This window comes from Schistocerca cancellata, chromosome 9, assembly GCF_023864275.1.
Source record: "Schistocerca cancellata isolate TAMUIC-IGC-003103 chromosome 9, iqSchCanc2.1, whole genome shotgun sequence".
In the NCBI taxonomy this organism is placed as follows: Eukaryota; Metazoa; Arthropoda; class Insecta; order Orthoptera; family Acrididae; genus Schistocerca; species Schistocerca cancellata.
The window spans coordinates 382,916,604-382,939,161 of record NC_064634.1 but is presented as its reverse complement, the minus strand read 5'-3'; the positions used below and the strand labels follow the sequence as shown (position 1 = coordinate 382,939,161).

Genomic DNA, 22,558 nt, shown 5'->3' with positions numbered 1-22,558 from the left:
TCTCTTTTCAATGACTGCACAAATGCTGAATTGGCAGATATTGAGGTAAGGGACTGAGGAACAGAAACACAGTTATAATCACTTTGTAGCGAGGAGGCATCTGGACCAGAGACTGTGTGATAGAACTTGCTGCCCTTCTATTAGCAATTCATCATAGGTTGCTGGAGAAACAAAGGGAACCTAGTGACTGGTAAAAATTACAAGTCGTTCCCCTTTTCAAGTGGGGTTGTAGGATGGATGCACATAATTATCAGCCTATATCATGACCTATATCAATGATGTCAATTAGTTGCAGAGTTATGGAATGTTTTACAAGTTTTTGTACAGTGAAAATCATCTTTATAAAAATCAACATAGGTTACACAAATACAGATATTGCAAAACTCAGCTTGCTCTATTCCTTCCTGAGATTCACTGCACTGTAGGAATCAGCTTTCAAACTGACGCTGTGTTTCTTGATTTCAGGACATTTGGTACAGTCCCACAACGCCACTGAATGAAGAAGATATGAGCTTATTAAGTACCAGATCTGATTGGTAACTGGATTAAAGACTGCCTCGTGTATAGAAGTCAACATGTTGCTCTTAATGCAACACAATTGACAGATGTACAGGTAATGTCAGAAGTACCCCAGAAAAGTGTGATAGGACCATTACTGTTAGCAATATGTATGTAAATGATCTAGTGGATAATGTTGAAAGCTCCATGAGGCTGTTTGCGGATGATGCAGTTGACTGTAAGAAGGTAGCAAAGTCAGAACACTGCAGTGAAATGCAGGATAACATGCTTAGGATTTATGAACAGTGCAGGCTCTGGTAGTTGACCATGACTGTAATAAATGTAACATATTGCACATACATAGGAGAAGAAATCGACGACTGTACAATTACACTAATGGTGACAAATTGCTCGAAACATTAACTGCTGCAAAAGACCTAGGAGTAACGATAAGCAGAAGCAAAGTGTGACAGAACCATTACTGTTAACAATATGTATGTAAATGATCTAGTGGATAATGTTGAAAGCTCCATTAGGCAGTTTTTGGATCATGCAGTTGTCTGTAAGAAGATAGCAAAGTCAGAAGACTGCAATGAAATGCAGGATAACATGCTGAGGATTTATGAGCAGTACAGGCTCTGGTAGTTGACCATGATGTAATAAATGTAACATATTGTGCATACATAGGAGAAGAAATTGATGAGTGTACAATTACACTAATGGTGACAAATTTCTGGAAACATTAACTGCTGCAAAATAGCTAAGAGTAACCATAAGCAGAATGAGCACAAAATAAATAGTAATAAATACAGATGCCAGACTAAGATTCACTTGATGAACTTTAAGGAAATGTAATTCAGACATGAAAAAAGTGGCTTCCAAACACTTGTTCATTGATTCTTGACTGTTACTCATAAATCTGGACTCCTGCCAAGTTGAGTTAATAGAAGTGATAAACAAGATCCAACAAAAATCTGTTTGTTTAGTCAGTTTTTATCTGTTTTTGGTTAGTCAGTGCAAAATCATTATGGAGATGCTCAACAAATTTCAGTGCCACACATTACAAGAGAAGTATTGTGTATCACAGAGAACTTTACTATTGAAACTCTAAGAAAATACATTCTAAGAAGAGTAGGACAACACATTACTTCCTCCCACATACACCTCAGGAAATGATCACAACAAGGAAATTTGTGAAATTATAGCTAATATTGAGGTTTTCTCCCCAAGTGCTACTTCCAAATGGAACAGGGAAGAGGGGATGAGCCCTTCGTACCAGAAGTACCTTATGCCACACACAATCAGCTGCCATTTTGAGTACAGGTGTAGATGTATCACATTTAGCAATGTTGTGCAAAATAGGATAGGCCATGAGTGAAATTTGACATTTCAAGCACATTTGTACTAACTAGGATAATATTTAATACTGAAGGCAGTGGCAGCTAGTAACTGCACATTAGCAATTCTTCCAAATGGCTTGTTTGTGGACCCATGTTTACCGGAGCATTTTTCTTCTGTTATCTTATATTTTTCACAATGTCAGTTTTCCCTATTAATTGTGATCTGTCTTGGAGATATAATAACAAAAATTTTCATAAAAGTCTTTTAAAAATATCAGGAATTACATTAATTGGAAATTAACTGTTTCTCCTCTTAGTATTTTAGCACAAGAAGAAGTTTTAGAATTTTTTTGTTCTTGTAGAGAAATATCTGTGTAGTACATATTTTAAATGAAAAAACAACTCACTTCCATGACCACTGGATTTACTTTTACAGGCATTAGCGAATTACACATGTGTCTGACAATTTTCTTCTGCAGCCACAGTACCTTCAACATTACACCACACCTAATGACAGATTCAAAACAACTAAGATATGCCTTTCTTGTGAACTCAGAACAGTAGCAGATACAAGAATTACGCAGTAAATGCAAAAACTGTTTAATTATTTTAATAGGATGTCACTTTGTGTATTCCAGCTTAAGTTACTATTTACATTTAATCCTAGGAATTTGACTAAATAACATCTATCAGTTGATTGTTATGCTGTATTTTAAACTCAACACATTCTGAATGTTTGGTTCCAAAATGTGCTATTTGGGTTTTTTCAATGTTCATGTACATCACATTCAACTGGAATCAGTTTTCTAGAGTGTTCAGTATCCTCATAATAAAGCTTGGAACTGTTTTGGAAATATCAGCTTCTATTAAAGCAGAAGTATCGTCTGTAAACAGAACTAATGGGGAATTGATATTTACGGGTAAGTCATTTACACAGAATAGGAAAAGCACTGGCCCTAAAATTGAGCCTTAAGGCAATCCTTGCGATTCAGTACTCCATTTTGAATTATGATTCACTGCAGTTGAAGTGACAGTCGTCCTGTGTTTCCTGTTCTGTATATATGATGCAGTCATTACAGAGCATATTTATCTAATTTGTAGATAAGCAAGCCATGGTTTACTCAGTCAAAGCATTTCTAAGATTAGCTTTAATCCTCTAATTTGATGCTTTGCTTATCTTATCAATGAAGTTGTCCACAGCATCCAGAGTATTTTTTTGCTGTTGGAATCAAAACTGGTTATTTAAAATAATACCATTTCTTGCAACACAATTTTGAATCCAGAATACAGCTACTATCTCTGGCAATTTTGACAGGACTGTAAGAACAGAAATATGTTGAAATTTTCCCATGTCTTCCCTTGATCCTTATTTGAACATGAGTCAATGTTCTGCATACTGCAGCACACCAGGAAAGCACTCTTTTGGTTACCTGGGTTTGAGGAGGTGCTGTTACATGGTATACTGCTTTAATCACTTTATTTCCTTCATACATTTATTGATTGAATATAAAAACTGATCTCTCGCTTACAGGAAGAATGTTCCAAAAGTTCTCAGTCTGATACCGAAATGAAGAGATTAAAGAGCTAATTTTGTTTTCAACATAACTTGTCATCTTGCCAGTTAAAAATTAAAATTCAATGGCTTCTCAAATTTGTAATACCATCAGTGAAAATAGCATTCACCCAAACATTCAAAACAAACATATTTTGAACTTATCATTTAAAATGAATCATCTTCAGCTTGGGAACAAAAGGTAATAGATGGGACCAAAAATCTGGTGAACACAGTGGAAGCAGAGCACTTCAACATGAAAGTCATATAAAATTAGAACTGTGTGCTGGACTGAGACTCAAGCTTGAGACCTTTGCCTTTTGGGGAGAAATGCTCTACCAACTGAGCTACCCAAGCATGACACACAGCTTTACTTCTGCCAATACTTCACCTCTGATCCTCCAAACTTCACAGCAGTTCTCCTGTGAAACTTACAGGACTAACAATTCTGGAAGAGAGAATAAGCCACGTCACTGCAATATCATTAATCCATGAGAGCTACTCCTGCAAGTTTCACAGGAGAACTTGTGTGAAGTTTGGAAGGTAGGAGACAAGGCAGTGGTGGAAGTAAAGCTGTGAGGATTGGTTGTCAGTTGTGCTTGGGTATCTCAGTTGTTAGGACATCTGCCCATGAAAGGCAAAGTCCAGAGTTCAAGTTTTAGCCCAGCACATCTTCTTCAGTTTGGGAACAAAAGGTACTTTTGATGGGATCAGAAATTTGGTAAACATAGTGGATGCAAAAGTGAATCAAATGTTAGTGCAAGGGCTTGAAGTTTTGGTGGAAGGGAACATTCCTCTATGTAAGTCGCGAATATTTAGCCTACATAACACCTTTGTCCAGTAATGCAGTATAATACTGTCTGCTGATGATTCTGCCCTCATGGCATTAAAAATCACATAAAATTGTAGATATGACTTTACCTACAGATGATACTTTCTTGCTTTCTCTGGTGAACTTTCACTTTTTGTCATATATCATTTTAAATGTTCCCTAATCTCTGGCATGTAAATATCTTTCATCTACTATAGCAAAATTTAAGAGAAACTCATTACAAATGAAAAAAGCCTAAACACTTGAGAAATGTTCATTAAAAAACTTTTTTAGTCTATGGGTAATAGAATCAACAACCATAATGTGGAAAGCTATGTCATAACCAACATTTCTTGTAAATTGTGGTAGATATAGCCTTTTGAGATACTTGCATAAAGTTACCAGTAGTGTACCTCCAATAAGCAAATACTCGACACAGCATTGTAATTTTTAGCCACAATATTATCAGCCACATAGATTTTTGGATATTGTGACTGCTCATCATCATCAGAGCTCCATACATTTAAATCCAGAACCAAGTTTTTAACAATCCAAAACAAAGGATAAGAATATTTTATATTGAATCTAGGTCTTTTTGATATGTCCATTTGGATGAACTGTCTCAAAATTGAATACTTTGTCATAGCTTATAATTCAATATTGCCCATCATAATTGATGATTGTTTATATGATCACCTGAACAGGAAATCAAAGTACATCTTTCAAACATCATAACGTGTTATCAACAGAGTTCTACATTCCAAGTATTGTAGCATTTTGGTGGCATCTCTCCATTACTTAACTATTTTTTTTTAGAATGTCTTTGTTGCAACAAAACTACGCATTCAAGTTGTGACATTCAACATATAAAAAGTTAAGTTCACTTTGACTCCATATTAGCACTCAAGATGCCATGGTAGTAATGATGGTTACTAAGGCTAATAAACCCATCAGAACACCAGGAAAGTTTTTATGCTGAAAAGAACAGATAAGCAGTTGTTAGCATCCTACTTCAACAATGAATGTGCATCATTTAGTTCCAACATAATGGACATAGAGGAATTATGAGCAACATTTAAACTTATTGTAAATCGTGTGCTGGAGATTGTATGTGCTGAGTAAGTGGACTGAGGATGGAAAAGACCCACCATGAAAGATCTGAGAAAGCAGAGTTTGTTGCATTCTCAGTTCAAAAACGACTGTGGAAATGTCAACAGGCAAGAGTTAGCAGTAGGACATAAAAACTTCCACAGTCATTAATTCGGGGAAAAGCTTGCCAAGAACCCAAGAAAATTGTGGTCCTACATAAAATTACTATGTGCATCAAAGACTTCAACTCAGTCACTCATCAACCAGTCTGGTGTGGCAATAAAAAACAACAAAAGGAAAGCTGAAGTTTTAAACTGTACATTTAATAAATTTTACATGTAAGAGGGTCAGACAAACATATCATCATTTATCTGACACACAGACTATTGTGTAGAGGATGTAGACATAAGCACCTCTGGCATTAAGAAACAACTGAAAGAATTAAAAACAAATGAGTTACCAGTTCCCAATACAATCCTAATTCGGTTTTATAAAAATACTCTTTGTATTGGATCCTTACTTTTGTTGCATTTATAGAAAATCTCACACCCAGGGCATAGCCCTGTGTGATTGGAAAAAAAAATTCAAATGTCTCCTGTATATAAGAATGGTAAAAGAACAGATCAGTAAAATTACAGGCCAATGTCTTCAACATTTGTTTACTGCAGAATTCTTGAGCATACCATGAGTTCAAACATAATAAATTTGTTTGAGGCAGAAAAAGTCTGTCCACAAATGAGCACAGATTTAGGAAGCATCAGTCATGCTAAACACAGCTTCCTCTTTTTTCGTATGATATTCCTGCAAACCATGGATGAAGGCCAATAGGTAAATCCCATACCTCTAGATTCCAAGAAAGTATTTAACACGGTGCCCAACTGCATGCTGATATTGAAGGTCCAAGACTTTGGAACAGGTTCTCAGATCTGTGAGTGGCTCAAAGATTTCATTGTCCTGAATGATCAGTGTTCAGCAGAGACAAGCGAATCATCAGATGTGTCCCATAGAAGTGTGACAGGACAATTCTTTGTATATGCAAGGACACAGGATGATTTAGACAGCATTTCTATTTCGAGTGATGAGTGACACCTTGCTCTAGATGTATAAAAATGTAAGTTAACGCAGACAGTTAGGAAAAACAATTCTGCAGTATTTATATACAGTATTAGTGTTATGCAGCTTGACACAGTCACATCAATTAATATTAAACACTCAAGGTCATAAGCAGGGAAGGTGAATGCTTAGCTCTGCATTATTGGGAGAATTCTGAGAAAGTGTAGATCATCTACACAGGAGACCACAAATAGAACACTCATGTGGCTCCATTCTTGAGTACTGCTCAATTTTTTGGGATCCACACTAGCTCACATTACAAGAAGATACTGTAGCAATTCAGAGGTGTGTTGTTAGATTTGTTACCAGTAGGATTTTGTCAACATATGAGTGTTACAGAGATGCTTCAAGAACTCTAACAGAAATCCAGGGAGGGAAGACAATATTCCTTTAGTGATACAGTGGTGAGAAAATACAGATGACCAGCATTTGTGGCTGACTGTGGTGTGATTTTTTTTCTAATGCCATAACAATCATTTTCTCACATTTATTTTTTAGATCTAATACTTTAACATTCTTACTAACTGAACTATAATTAAAAGATATAACCACAGTGCAACACAGACAGTGCTTTGATGCACTCAGTGTTGATCACAGTGTCTCATTTCCTTTTATATGCCTTTCTCAACCCATTCCCTTTTTTATTCCTTTAGTATCTGGAAATATATTGTTTCTTTAATTGCTCTGTGCTGTAAATAATTAACACTAGTTGAACTTCATACATTCTGTTACTTATCATTGCTTGCTTTTACTTTTGTTATGTGTTCATCTTCATTTACAGATTTTTTGCTCACCCTTCCCTTTCATAATGCCACATGGAAAGTAAGGATGACAAACAAGTTACAACTTCTCTGCACATCTTTTTTACTTTTTTCTCATTTGACTTTAATCATATCAAGAATACTGTAATAAAGTTTGAAAAATGATAAGGCCGGTATTTTTTTCTGCGCAATGATGTCAAATTATAATCTTATGCCATTCTTGTGGATGCTAAGAATAATTTTATTGTTTATTTTTAATGTCTTTGCATGTTCAATTCCTGATGTTCAGACTACATCCGAATATACTTGTTAGTTCTTTCTTTTTCTCATAATACATTTCACATCTTTCTTACCTCTTTGTCACAGTTCTCCAATGAGATAAAAACTCCTCTTGTATAGTGGACTGTTAATTTCTCAAGCAGTTGCATTTTTTCTGCTGCCACTACATGATACTTTATGACAGTCAATTGAAACCAATGCACTGTGCCCTTCAATCTTTCCCTTTCTTTTCTGAGCACTTTATAATGATTCATTGCTTATATAGAAGCTCTGGATCAGAAAGTTTCAATTCCAGTGCCTATGATAATATATTTCGGACAGAAGCACTGTCTCTTCTTTACACTGTCTCTTCATTTTTATTTTCTTCTTTAGATACTGTATAAAGATTTTAAATAACTTTTATGAGTTACATATTTTACTGAATTATTAAAAACCAGATTTTACTGTTCAGATCATTTAATGAATAAAATGCAATCTACTTTATGCCAAGTTATCTAGTGTGTGTCAAAAACAAATGTCAGAAACTGCAGAAAAAATAGTATACAATAATAGCTGTGGCTCATACAAAATTTTACCAGTTTTTTATAATGTGAGGTCCTAAAGCCATTTGACTTACAAAGATAGTAACTGTAACTAAATTGATTATATTAATTTTTATAAACTGACATGTTTAAACATTTTAAATTTTATAATTAATTGTTTAACATTGTGGGAAAAAAAGGAACAACAACAATGTTAGCAGGAAATGAACCAAAGCCAATGAATTGGCAGTCGGTGTGCCTGTTGCTCAAAAGTCCTTCATATTCTATGCATAAATTTTTAGAGAACTTAAACACTATTGACATGTTTAAGAGGCCCATCCCACCAATGCTCTCACTGCTATGGATGAGTTACTACCATTTTATCAAGTGAATACAAAGTTTCAAGTATTTAACACATGTGTCTATTTGCATGCTGTCATTTGAAGAAAAAAACTCATTTTGACATCTTGAACCGTTTATGAAGTATAACATTTATTATGACAACTTTATTACTGATGAGGAGGGATTTATGCGACCATCTGATGGATTTAAAAGCCAATAACTCACGAACAAAATGAGGTACTGTTCCACTCTCAATTTTAAATAAAATTTCAATATCTTATCTAAATTTCATACACAGTAATGTATGGGCTAAAATCAACCATACACAAAGTTTATGCAATGCATTTTTATCTCCATCAACTTTTAAAAATTTCATGCAATGCTTTTTTTAATTTCACACACCACAGTAACTGTGACAAAGAGCAAAAAGAAATTCAGCCCTTTATCGAGTGAAAATATCAAACTGTAAGTCAAATTTTTCTCACTAAATAATCTTCTTAAAATTGGTTGATAAGTATTTCGCAGTAGCCAGAACACTGTCTCTCAGCACAAGTAACAGCATTAGGCAAGCAGTACAGCAGCAACAAGCCACTCTCTTGGACAGACTGAAGAGAGCACGTAGAAGCCAAAGGGTTAAACTTTATAACCAACAGTTTAACTTGTGAAGAATAACATAAAACTGCCAGTGAGTGAAATTGACCATGGACTATGGCACCAATAAATCAGATGCTCTTTTAAAATCTCTTGTATTCTATGCTTGCAGAATACTTTACACTCAATGTTCAAAGAAAAATGCTGACCTGGTGCTGCGAACAATGTAATACCCTCATTACCAGCTGGATGATGTAACATAAGAGCATATGCAGTCAAAAACAGACAGCTCTGTCCCTTCTCTGTGTTAAATGCAGTGCAGTTGACTGCCATTTCCGCACTGGACACTGCTTTCTAGTTATTGTGAAGGAAGGATGTCGTTATCAGGAGAAAGAAAACTGGTGTTCTACGGACTGGAGAATGGAATGTCAGATCCCTTAATTGAGCAGATAGGTTAGAAAATTTAAAAAGGGCAATGGATAGGTTAAAGTTAGATATAGCGGGTCTTAGTGAAGTTTGGTGGCAGGAGGAACAAGACTTCTGGTCAGGTGAATACAGGACTATAAATACAAAATCAGATATGGGTAATGCAGGAGTAGGTTTAATAATGAACAAAAATAAAATAGGAGGATGGGTAAGCTACTATGAACAACATAGTGAACGCATTATTGTAATTAAGACAGACATGAGGCCCATGCCTACCACAGTAACACAAGTTTATATGCTAACTAGCTCTGCAGACGATGAAGCGATTGAAGAAATCTATGATCAGGTGAAAGAAATTATTCAGATAGTGAAAGGAGATGAAAATTTAATAGTCATAGGGGACTGGAATTCGATAGTAGGAAAAGTAAGAGAAGGAAAAGTTGTAGGTGAACATGGAATGGGGGTAAGGAATGAAAGAGGAACCACAGAGCATAACTTAATCATAGCTAACACTTGGTTTAAAAATCATGAAAGAAGGTTGTATTCGTGGAAGAGGCCTGGATACACTGGATGGTTTCAGATAGACTATATAATGGTAAGACAGTGATTTAGGAACCAGGTTTTAAATTGTAAGACATTTCCAGGGGCAGATGTGGACTCTTACCACAATCTATTGGTTATGAACTGTATATTAAAACTGAACAAAACGTGCAAAGGTGGGAATTTAAGGAGATGGGATCCGGATAAACTGAAAGAACCAGAGGTTGTACAGAGTTTCAGAGAGAGCATTAGGGAACAACTGACAAGAATGGGAAAATAAATACAGAGGAAGAATAATGGGTAGCTTTGAGAGATGAAATAGTGAAGGCAACAGAAGATCAAGTAGGTAAAAGGCCGATGGCTAGTAGAAATCCTTGGGTAAGAGAAGAGATATTGAACTTAACTAATGAAAGAGAAAATTTAAAAATGCAGTAAATGAAATAGGCATAAAAGGAATACAAATGGACCAAAAATAAGATCGACAAGAAGTGCAAAATGGCTAAGCAGGAGGGGCTAGAGGACAAATGTAAGGATTTAGGGTAAGATATATATACCTACAGGAAAATTAAAGAGACCTTTGGAGAAAAGAGAACCACTTGTATGAATATCAAGAGCTCAGATGGAAACCAAGTTCTAAGCAAAGAAGGGCAGGCAGAAAGGTGGAAGGTGTATATAGAGGGTCTATACAAGGGTGATATACTTGAGGGTGATGTTATGGAAATCAAAGAAGACATAGATTAAGATGAAATGGAAGATATGCTACTGCATGAAGAATTTGACAGAGCACTGGAAGACATAAGCCAAAATGAGGCCCTGGGAGTAGACAACATTCCATTAGAACTACTGAAGGCCTTGGGAGATCCAGCCCTGACAAAGCTCTACCATCTGGTGAGCAAGATGTAGGAGACAGGTGAAATACCTTTGGACTTGAAAAAGAATATAATAATTCCAATTCCAAAGAAAGCAGGTGCTGACAGGTGTGAAAATTAGCAAACTATCAGTTTAATAAGTCAGCTGCAAAATACTAACATGAATTCTTTAAAGATGAATGGAAAAACTGGTAGAAGCTGACTTCAGGGAGGATCAGTTTAGATTTCGTAGAAATTCTGTAACACATGAGATGAGGCAATACTGACCCTATGACCTATCTTAGAAGATAGATTAAGAAAAGGCAAACCTATATTTCTAGCACTTGTAGACTTAGAGAAGGCTTTTGACAATGTTGACTGGAATACTCTCTTTCAAATTCTGAAGGTATCAGGGGTAAAATACAGGGAGCGAAAGGCTATTTACAATTTGTACAGAAACCAGATGGCAGTTATAAGAGTCTAGGGACATGAAAGGGAAGCAGTGGTTGGGAAGGGAGTAAGGCAGGGTTGTAGGATATCCCCGATGTTATTCAATCTATATATTGAGCAAGCAGTAAAGGAAAAAAAAGAAAAATTCAGAGTAGGAATTAAAATCCATGGAGAAAAAAGAAAACTTTGAGGTTCGCTGATGACATTGTAATTCTGTCAGAGACAGCAAAGGACCTGGTGGAGCAGTTAAACAGAATGGACAGCGTCTTGAAAGTAGGATATAAGATGAACATCAACAAAAGCAAAACAAGGATAATGGAATGTAGTCAAACTAAATCAGGTGATGCTGAGGGAATTAGATTAGTAAAAGAGACACTTAAAGTAGTGGATGAGTTTTGCTATTTGGGGAGCAAAGTAGAGAGGATATAAAGTGTATACTGCCAATGGCAAGGGAAGTGTTTCTGAATAAGAGAAGTTTGTTAACATCGAGTATCAATTTAAGTGTCAGAAAGTCTTTCCTGAAAGTGTTTTATGGAGTGTAGCCATCAACGGATGTGAAACATGGACAATAACTAGCTTAGACAAAAAGCTTTTGAAATGTGGTGCTACAGAAAAATGCTGAAGATCAGATGGGTAGATCACGTCACTAATGAAGAGGTACTGAATAGAATTGGGGAGAAGAGGAATTTGTCGCACAACTTGACTACAAGAAGGGGTCGGTTGGAAGGACATGTTCTGAGGCATCAAGGGATCACCAGTTTAGTATTGGAGGGCAGTGTGGAGGGTAAAAATCGTAGAGGGAGACCGAGAATAAAGACCCTAAGCAGACTCAGAAGGATGTATGTTGCAGAGAATGGATGTCGAAGTAGAATATGGAACCACATTTTTGACATCAACCTTTTTAACAACTGCTCAGTTTGCCATCCATGAAGGTTTTCTACAAAGAAAACAATGTATGATGTCAGAAAATTAGTTCTAATAAAACTAAACAAGAAAAATAAACCTTTTTGCATTTCCTGTAAACTTTCTAAGGCCTTTAACTGTGTACGTCATTACAGTATTAATATGAATCCCCTTACATGAGTGGAGTTTGCAGTGCTCCTAACTGTAAGGAGCGGCACTGTCCTTATTATCCACTTGGGTGACATCAAGTACGTAACAAGCGTTAATTGTTCATTTATGTAATGTACACTATATGTAATGTGTATACTAAAAATATCTTTTTCTTCTTGCCTGTTTCTTGTTTGTTTCATATTGAATGAGCAAGTTCCTGGCAAGGCAATCCAGTGGTGTTCTAACAATGTAGCAATTGGCAGTGTGGATCACTGAACAAAGGGCACCAAAAGTTTGCAACAGAGTAAACAGCTGCACCAAGAGCTCTAACAACACTAAGAGATACCTAGTTTAGTCAAGAAGTACTTTATGGGGCTAGGTTTTGGCATCATACTAACTGTGCTATTTCACATGTATATTATCTCCTACTGAAGTGCTAGTTAAAACTCAAAACCCTATGCTACCTGAGTAGTACCTCCAAGAGTGTGGATTGTTCCATGTTTTTATAGCTCTACAAAATCCTTATCGTATCCTCCTTCAGTTACGGAAGTCTGGCTTACATAATGGCTGGTCCATCAGTGCTGTGGCTTGGTCCTGATTTACCAATGTTGGATCAATCTCGATTGGTGCTTTTTAGACAAGCCCTGTTGGCAGCCTGTTCATCTGGAGTATCCAAATCACTGAATTCTTCCCCCAGCTAGAGGATACAAGTGCCACAAAAGTGAACCCAGTCTACCCTTGCCACTCATTGATGCTGACTTCATGTTTGTGGTAATGGGATATTGATGAGATCCTTATAGACTCCAAGATAGAAGAGATAGAGAATATCCAACGGAGAGCAGCGGGCTTCGTTACAGGATCATTTAGTAATCGCGAAAGCGTTACGGAGATGATAGATAAACTCCATTGGAAGACACTGCAAGAGAGACGCTCAATAGCTTGGTACGTGCTTTTGTTAAAGTTTCAAGAACATACCTTCACCGAAGAGTCAAGCAGTATATTGCTCCCTCCTATGTATATCTCACGAAGAGACCATGAGGATAAAATCAGAGAGATTAGAGCCCACACAGAAGCATACCGACAATCCTTCTTTCCACGAACAATACGAGACGGAATAGAAGGGAGAACCGATAGAGGTACTCAAGGTACCCTCCGCCACACACTGTCAGGTGGCTTGCAGAGTATGGATGTAGATGTAGATGTATTTATTGTCTTGAGCTACTATGCTGTCTATTAATAACAAAATGTTCAAAAAAGATTATGAATTACCTATCAATCTTAAATCATCTGGAAAAAGTCTTTCAACTGTAGTGATTTATGTAAAACCAATCAGTGTGTGATTAATAACAGTGTGTCTTCATTAACTTGTTTCAAGTACATCTTTTAAGAAGAGTACCACCTCTATAATGGCAAGAAAAGAAATATTTTTTTTCCAGTTTACTGGAAACTGATTAACACTGCACAACTCTATTAGTGACTGATTTTAAAAGGAATTTCTTTATTTATGAACTTATTCTACACAGGCAATCAATTTTCAAAAGCTATTAATGAGAAATATTAATAGCTTAAGGAAGTGACTTGTAACTTACTACGTTGAAAGAAGTGCTTTAGTCGCATTGGTGATATCTTAACAGTGATAATTAGTTGCTTTGAAAGTGGTAGCCAAGAGTCATGGCTGTAAAATAATTCGGTTAATGATTCAAACTAGAATCTTAAACTAATGGTACATTAAGTCTGCAACAGATCGTGACATCTATGGATGGCTACTGATAACCGATTTAATGTTTGAAGGTGTTCTGAAGCCTATTAACCAGGAAGAACTGAGAAGAACATAAAATATTAAATGGAAATATTAAGAACAGTTCAGATGAACAGAATCTGTGCATTAACAATTGCAAACGTGACACTCATCATATTTAAGGGAATGCTCACAATTTTACACTTCAATGGTGACATGCATTACCAGCCTGTTGCAATCCATCCTCTTGTATGCAGATCAGCAGCCCTGCTCGATATTTGAAGAATTATTTAAACTATCTGCAGTTAATAGATGCACAGGAATACAAAAATACCATAGCATGTGGTGAATGTATGATATTTAGCACAATCAAACTACTATTTCAAGAGAGCCTTTCTATGTGTTGTTAACAAGAAGCTGAAACCAAATAAGACAGGATTTTGCATGATATCATCTATACAGCAGTCATTCTTATAAAGAACCAGCATGGAGAGATACAGATTGGGTTAGAAAAGCATCAACATGGACATAAGTGCATGCTTTATTGAAGACTGTATAGATGAGTACTGCATATGGCCTATAATTATAAAACGGATGGCTTCTACAAACAAATATATAAAACAGAAAAGAGAAAATCATGTTAATTAATTAGTAAGGGGACGGAACTAACTTCAAGGTGGAGAAACTTGAAATTTGGTGTCTCACAAACTTTGGTGCTTTTTCTTCATGTACACAAATGGTTTACCAAAGACACTGCAACACTCTTCAGACACTGTCACGTCTTCTGATGATTTCAATATACTGGTAAAGGGTCCAACCACATCCATATTAAACAAAGCCAAGAGGATTGTGATACAGGCTGACAAACGGTTGGTAGCAAACTCTATAGTATTTAATCTTACTGAAACCCATACAATGTCATTCCAAGCAAATAGAAATTACTTAGAGTAGAGGTAAATGGGCATTCAACTAAATGAAATGCCATATGTGAAATTTCTAGATATCTGACTGGTAACAACCTGAGAAGGTAGCAGAACACAGAAATGAACCAAAAGCTCAGTTCTGTTGGCTTTGCACTTAGAAATTTATTTCACTGTGCTGCCTTCCAGTCTGGATTGCATACTTTCAGTTAATATACCAACCTGTGGCATATCTTTGCATGGAAATACAGCTAAGATTAAATAAATATTTATTCTTCAAAAGCACATAGTAAGAATATTGCGTACCTAGCACATTGCAAAGAACTCTTCAGATAACTTGAGCTTCTTACATTCATCTGCCACTATACTTACTCCATAATGGTATTTGTGGTTAATAATGAAAGTGACATCTAGGAAAACAGTGAAGTTCACAAGCACAATCCTGGGAGTGAAAGTCATTTGCATGTTTATTTTCTGGTGCCAAAATCTTTAATAGGTTGCCAGGAGACATCAGGTGGGAAATTGGATATTACCAGCTACTCATAAATATGAGAAAAGAGCACATTATTAACTTCCCCTTCAATAATTCATCACAATATCTGCAACAAGTATGCAAACTCCAGTCAAGATCTGCACTAGTTGTAATTTGAATGTTCAGCTTAAATCGATTGCTTCTGCCTGCTAATGTATAGTGTGATGCATTCCATGTCCCTGTAGGTTCCATTTGAAATAACATTATGGAATACAGCACGTGAACGAACGAATGAATGAATGAATGAATGAATGGACGAATGATAGAATGAAGTATAACAGAAACAGTCAGTCTAGATCACAACTAATATGTATTTATTCTGGCAACTGGTTTCAGTCAAACATGATCTTCTGACCATTTACTCCTTGGTGACATGTGGAGCCAGTACACAGAGCTGCTGTACATACTGAAAGGTAGCAGTTGTTGAGTGGTACCTTTTGGTACATACAGCACCTCTGTGTATCAGCTCCACACATCACCAAGAGTTAGTGGTCTGAAGATGGTCATGTTTGACTGAAATCAGTTACCAGACTAAATAAATATCAGATGCAATCTAGACTGATTGTTTCTGTTATACTAAATACTGAATGTATGATTGTATCGTGGATTAGAGATTTGATCATAAAAGAAACAGCCCATACTGTAACGAAAGATGTCTATTTGCAAGTGCCCATAAGACTACTATAATGGACTCTAGCTATGGTAAACAAGCAGGCACTGACATAGAGACTTACTTATTAAGAAAAACCGGGTAAGATCCTTGCAAACAAGAACCCAGAATAACCTGAACTAGGACTCGCCAAGAGATTATCTGCTACTACATTTGAATATATGTCTTCAGTAAATAGTGTAAAGATACCTATGCATTCTGTTTCAATTTCAGTTAAGAACAGAAATATTTGATGCACAACTGAGGTCAATAAACATATTCTTAATATTGCAGACATACAGTTGCAATTGTTTCAAAAATTGAACCCAGACAACTGCCATGTAACATATTTCCAAAATTTGGTGTTTTATTTATTAAATACACATATTATTTCAAACTGATATTTGAGCAAAATCAACAAACATTGACATTACATTGAAAGCAACGCAAAATTGTACCTAAAAAGTGATTTATTTTGAACTAGTCTGGCGTTAACCAAAGCTAAATTCAGTGCAGCCACAGCTCATTCTTTAAATAAATTAAAGAATATCAGGGAACAAGTATTGCTCAAGTCTATTTCACTCATTACCAAGACAAAAATGGATCAGGTCCATAGTTGTAAAAGTTCACAAGAGCTGAATAATCTACAAAAAGTAGCTTCAGGCCATTTCAGAAAGTAATTTATGATTTATACATATTACTAGCAATAATATGATCACACAAATGAGCTGATCATGAAAATAAGATAAGCAACTTTTTTTTGTGAGTTTAGTCTCACTTTGTCATTACAAATGTTTAACTGTGTCCATCCTCTGCTGGTCTATAGGACAATGTACCATGCAAATGATGGACCCAAATGTGGTCAAGCTAACAACTTGACATTAAAGAATACTGCAGACTGTTTACTTATGTGTTACTTTGAACACTAATAGTTTTGATGATAACACAGGAAAATATTTATTCTCTATTATGTAGCATATGTGGTCATAAAATGAGACAGGGGCTTTAATTTTTTAGGAACGTGATATCACACCGAGAACAGAATGATATTTTCTAGGATCACAGCTATTAAGAAGTGAATATCAACTTAAATTAATAACTTTCATGCATTAAAAATATGGGAAACTGTTCATTACTTATTACTTTTACCCACTGGGTTTTACTGTCCCAAGCCAGTTTATGGCTTTAGAAATCAGTAAAGAACAAAATGCTATACACAATGAAGAAAACACAGAAATTATTTAAATTTATGTTCATTTGTACATATAACTGCTCTATAAACTCAATTTTATTTAACATTACAACTAATGTTTGTACAAATTATTGCAGGTTTCAAAGAAACTCAATTTCTTCATCAAGAAGGTGTTGATGGAATTAACAGTGCATGGGTTCATATGATTGTTACATTTACAGAGTGATAGAAGTTCTAGCCCGTGTTTTCCCATTACTACTTTGTGTGGTTAACACTGCCAATTCAATGTGTCATGAGAACTGAGTTAGTTTACTTTGTGAACTTTTCTCTACTGTGCTGCTTCAGTGAATTTCTACAATCACAAACAACAAAAAATAGGGGATATAGTTTATTGTGTGAAGGAGGTGTTCAGATAGTAGAATTAATTTCAGAAGAATTTTAAAATAGTAATCAGTCTTGTCTACAACTTAGTACCTTTGTTCTCTGATACAGACATATATCCAAAAATGTTCTTGTTTATGAAAACAGCAGAAAACAAAAACTCACCTGAGAACTTTGCACCAAGCACAGTTGACATGAACTGTATGCTGAGCATTAAACTTCAATACTGAATGAAACATCCTGCTACAGGTTCTGCAAGGACAGATTAGTATACTGATAACTTTATCTCACTCTAGATTAGATATAAGAGTAGATACATTAATTACAAATGTCAAACAGGTGTTACACATCTCACACAGTTAAATAGTCACTCTTGACATTTGACTGGGATACAGGAAAACAGACTTACAGAGATGTCAAGAAACAGACTCTTACTCCACCAGCTATCATTTATCTAATATACGCAAATTGGCAAATTCTTTTATAACAGACTTAATATTAAGCATTAGTCATGTAGAAAATCTCCTCAATTTTATTTTGGTTTTGAACTTTGTTTTCTTCTGTGATGTATCTTGCACAGAGAAATGATGATAGCATGACCATGTCTACCAATTAGACAAAATGTAAAACTGCTCAGTTCATGTCCTGATATCATTCTGTTCAGATATCCTAAAAAATTTTCTTTCCTTTATCTCACATCCACTTCTCAATCCTAGTTGAAGGCATGAAAAATATCAGCTGAGCTCACTAAGTAGAATTATTATCTGATTATAATTATTCTTTGAATTATATATTCAAAGAAACTCACAGGAAAATGCATGCATAAGACAAGCTCATCCTTTAAAGAATAATAATCTTCATTACACAAAACTAAATAAATTTCATTTCCTACAGTGCTGGGAAATTAACTAACCACAATCATATATAAACAACTATGCATTATAAAAATGTTCATCTCCATTGCGATTGTTTTCTAAGGTCTCTTTGTCTTGGAAAGGTGGCTGATTTTTGAGCTTGTCTTGGCTGAGAATTTACTGTGTAACTGTGAATAACTGCTTCTAAGAATCAAGAATTTAGTAAGAAATGAAGAAGGAAGTTGATTATTATGGGGTTCTGAATCTAACACCAAACTGTACATTCAAAGAAATTAATCGAGCGTAAGTTGTCACTGGACATAATTTGTTTATACTTATAAAAATCATTCATTTATATTGAAAGGTTCTATTCTTTTATTTAGCAGTTATAAGCTGTTAGCAGTTTGCATACCATTGCTTTTTGTCAGTATTTCAAAGATAATGTATTTTATTTATTTATTTATTTTTGGCTTCTAGCATACACACTTTTTAGCCATCAACATTTAAAATGACTGACAATAAAGCAACATAATATTTGACCTTCACCATGCATACGTTTTGGGATATACATTCATGAATTTATCCTCAGACTGTAAACGATGTATGTATTCACTTAAAGTATTTTAACATCTAATCACTCATTTATTTAAAGCAGTTAATTCCGTCCATGAATTAAGTTCAATGGCCACCACTTCTCTTACATTTTGATGCATTTTGTTTTATAAACCTGGCTATGACATCATGTGCACTCCTAATTGTATTTCCAAGAACTCGGATAGTGCAAAGTGACTGGCAGTGACCAGGTATCGGACCTCCTTTAAAAATTTGACTCTGCCTTTCTAACAGTCTAACAGTGCTTGCACTGAAACAGGGTGTGATTGACATCAGCAATTGTTACTTCATCATGTTAACACTAAGGTGTCTCCAGCTCGCATTTTTATGAAAGGGGCCAGGGCAAGATTTGTGACTTGAGACACATTCTCTCAATGAAAGCTATTATTTTCCTTGAATGTCTAGAAACAGTTGTATATTTGCATAGCTTTAACTGCTTAGGATTTTTCCCTCTGCTGTGAAAGAATCACTGAATGTTATGAATTTAAAACAAATTGTAAGCTCCATTATATGCATGAGATTTATTTATGGACCATTCCCTAGCCATCTTCACTGAAAACATGCTTGGGAATTTTTTGAATGTAAGCTATATCATATCAGCAAACTGATTTCATGCAGCAACTAATCCAGTGTCATCAATCATTACCAATTACTATACCACCTCTCCTTCATCAAAACAATATAGCAGTTTTAAAACTAATTTTGAAATTTCTTGATAAATATACAACCTCACTCTGTAAATGTCCAAAATAATAGGAGATGGCTGTGTGGCCTTCAGGCCAAAAGTCACAATAAATCAATAAATTAATTAAATATTTTAGGGATGTAATTTTTTTTTTTTTTTGTTATAATTGCTGTAACTTATTGATTTCAGAATGCATTGTGGGTCAGTGAGTATTACTGCCCTGGGGATTTTGAGGAATCCTGTGTATTTTATTGTCTGTATAATGGTGTCTGTGTCAGCTAGAAATATTGAAGCATCTCATGGTAGTTGAAACTTCCTTTCTTCTGCAGTCTGTGGAAAGAAGGAAGTGCAACCTGTATAATCTTTCATGTCCATTTTTCAACCAACTGTATAAGATTTATGTAATCCTGCCAACTTTTCTTACAGTTACAAAGTAGATGAAAACAATTCATACCCTTTTCCTTTGCTAGAACAATCGACATATGTAGCAGGAATACTGAAAAGAGCTGTAATACTAATTTAGGAACATTGGATGGACTTCAGGTCAGTGTATATTGTTTTGCAAACATTTCAAGAGTTCAGACCAGTTGTAGATATAAAACTGCTGTTTCCTCAAATTTCTGTAATTCCCAGTTTGAGAGAGCTTTTCTCATTTTTTATCAGTGAATGATAAGTATCTGCCTCTCTTTGTAGAATATAATGATTACACAGCATTGTTCTGCAAATATGCGGAGATGTTTCTGTTGCTTCCAGGAGAAGAGTGTTAGTTGGGGAAGAAAGCATAGCTTATTTTAAATATTCAGAAATGTAAAACTCTGCACTTCACAAAATGAAAAAAATCTAGTACCCTATGGCTATAATATCAGTGAGTCACTGTTGGAATTGGCCATCTCATACAAATACCTGGGTGTAACATATTGTATGGATATGAAATGTAATAATTACATAAGTTCAGTCGTGGATAAGGCAGGTGGTAGACTTCAGTTTATTGTTAGAATACTGGGGAAGTTCAATCAGTCTACAAAAGAGATTGCTTACAAATCACTTGTGTGACCCATCTTAGAATATTACTCCAGTGTGTGGGACCTGTACCAGATAAGACTAACAGGGGATATTGAATGTAAACAGACCACAGGTTTGTTTAATCCATGGGAGATGTCACAGAGACACTGAAGGAACTGAAATGGTAGACTCTTGAAGACAGACGTAAAGTATCCCACAAAAGTCTATTATCAAAGTTTCAAGAACCGGCTCTAAATGATTACTCTAGGGATATACTACAACCTCCTATGTATCACTCATGTAGGGATCATGAGGATAAGATTAGAATAATTACTGCATGCACAGAGGCATTCAAACTTCCTGGCTCTGTATGTAAATGGAACAGGAAAAAACCCTAATAACTGGTACAATGGATGAACCCTCTACCAGGCACTTCATGGTGGTTTGCAAAGTAGATGTAGATGCAGATGTGGAATGCCAACCACCATTTCAAACAATTTTGACCAATAATGTTGTAGTACGGGTAACTGTTGTATGATAAGTCATAATTGTTTGTTTTTACTTGAAACACAGTCTAACATGTACTAGACTGTGCTCGAAAGAAAAACATTTAGCTCCTACTTCTCAGAAGTAATAATCTAAGTCCTAAGTCTATTGTTGTGATGTAATGTGACATATTCAAATATTTGCACTTACTCTATTTGCTATATAGCAAAGTCAAATCTGAATTACACTCACAATGAAATATGATACTGCTTCAACACAAAAACAAACCTTAGAGTTCCTATGTGTTATAATGATTTGATGGCTTGACTTATTAAACTCAAAGGGTGCTTAGTATTAAATGCACAATTTCTGTTATCTTTGCTGCACAAGATATGTCATTTTGATATACTGGTTTAGTATCTGAACTGGACTAGTAACAGCTATAGAATGTAAACACATATTTTGTTTAAAACAGATGAAATGGATAAAGGCATGCATCGTTTCTGGTAACAGTAGAAAAAACATTATATGTGGATTTCTTAATTATCGTATGCTAATACTTTGAGTCACCATATGTGAAAAGGTCAATTCATTGAAGAATATGTAACTCTGCTCCTTGTAAAATGTACATGCAGAAAGAACTATAAAATAAAGTTCCAAACTTTCATCTAGTTGATTGTTAATGTTATAACTATCACATTAGTATTCACTATTTTACAAAAATTACACTAATCATAATATTATATATGTAAGGCTGATACAGTAGGCTGTTCAGTTGTTAAAATCAATGCTGAGTTTGAGCTATAAATGAGAAAAATTTCTACCCCACACACTTGCAATGACAAAGCAATCAGACAGGATTTTGATCTTGGTTTCAAAGCTCAACATAACAGACATAGGGGTATGAACTTTCTATTCATATTTCAGACTTGTATGTCAGATGTGATCGGAATCAGGACTTAGTGCCTAAAGTCAGTAACCATGTATGTGTGAGTTGTGTGAAAATGTGAGTTCCATTTCTGACAAACAACTTTGTTAGAAAGCTTAAATATTTCTAGCATTTTTTTCAGTTGTGCGTGTCTGTGACTCAGTATCTTGTCTATGTGGTACAAAACAACAATCTATCCTTTCCATATTGTTAGTCCATTCTGGACTTTCCATTGTTTGATACACTCTAAGACTAATGCACATATGTAAGTTATGGAGAATTCCTTGTGAGCACAAGTAGCTTCCAGAAATACTACAGAATTAATGCTGTTTATGCCAGTCCTAACAAGCTGATACTCCATCCAC

General features: G+C 35.3%; 1 protein-coding gene across 2 annotated transcripts in view; it reads right to left on the bottom strand.

Annotated features, from left to right (window-relative positions):
* The window catches only part of LOC126101042 (anoctamin-5-like), a 398,169-nt gene that overhangs the window by 346,662 nt on the left and 28,949 nt on the right, over positions 1 to 22,558 (bottom strand). Inside the window, exon 2 of one of the 2 annotated variants that reach the window (XM_049911707.1) lies at positions 17,792 to 17,878. The exons of the other annotated variant lie outside the window; for it this stretch is intronic. The gene's annotated coding sequence lies outside the window, so the exon portion shown is untranslated. The remainder of the gene's footprint in view (positions 1 to 17,791; positions 17,879 to 22,558) is intronic. 2 annotated transcript variants of the gene reach the window in all.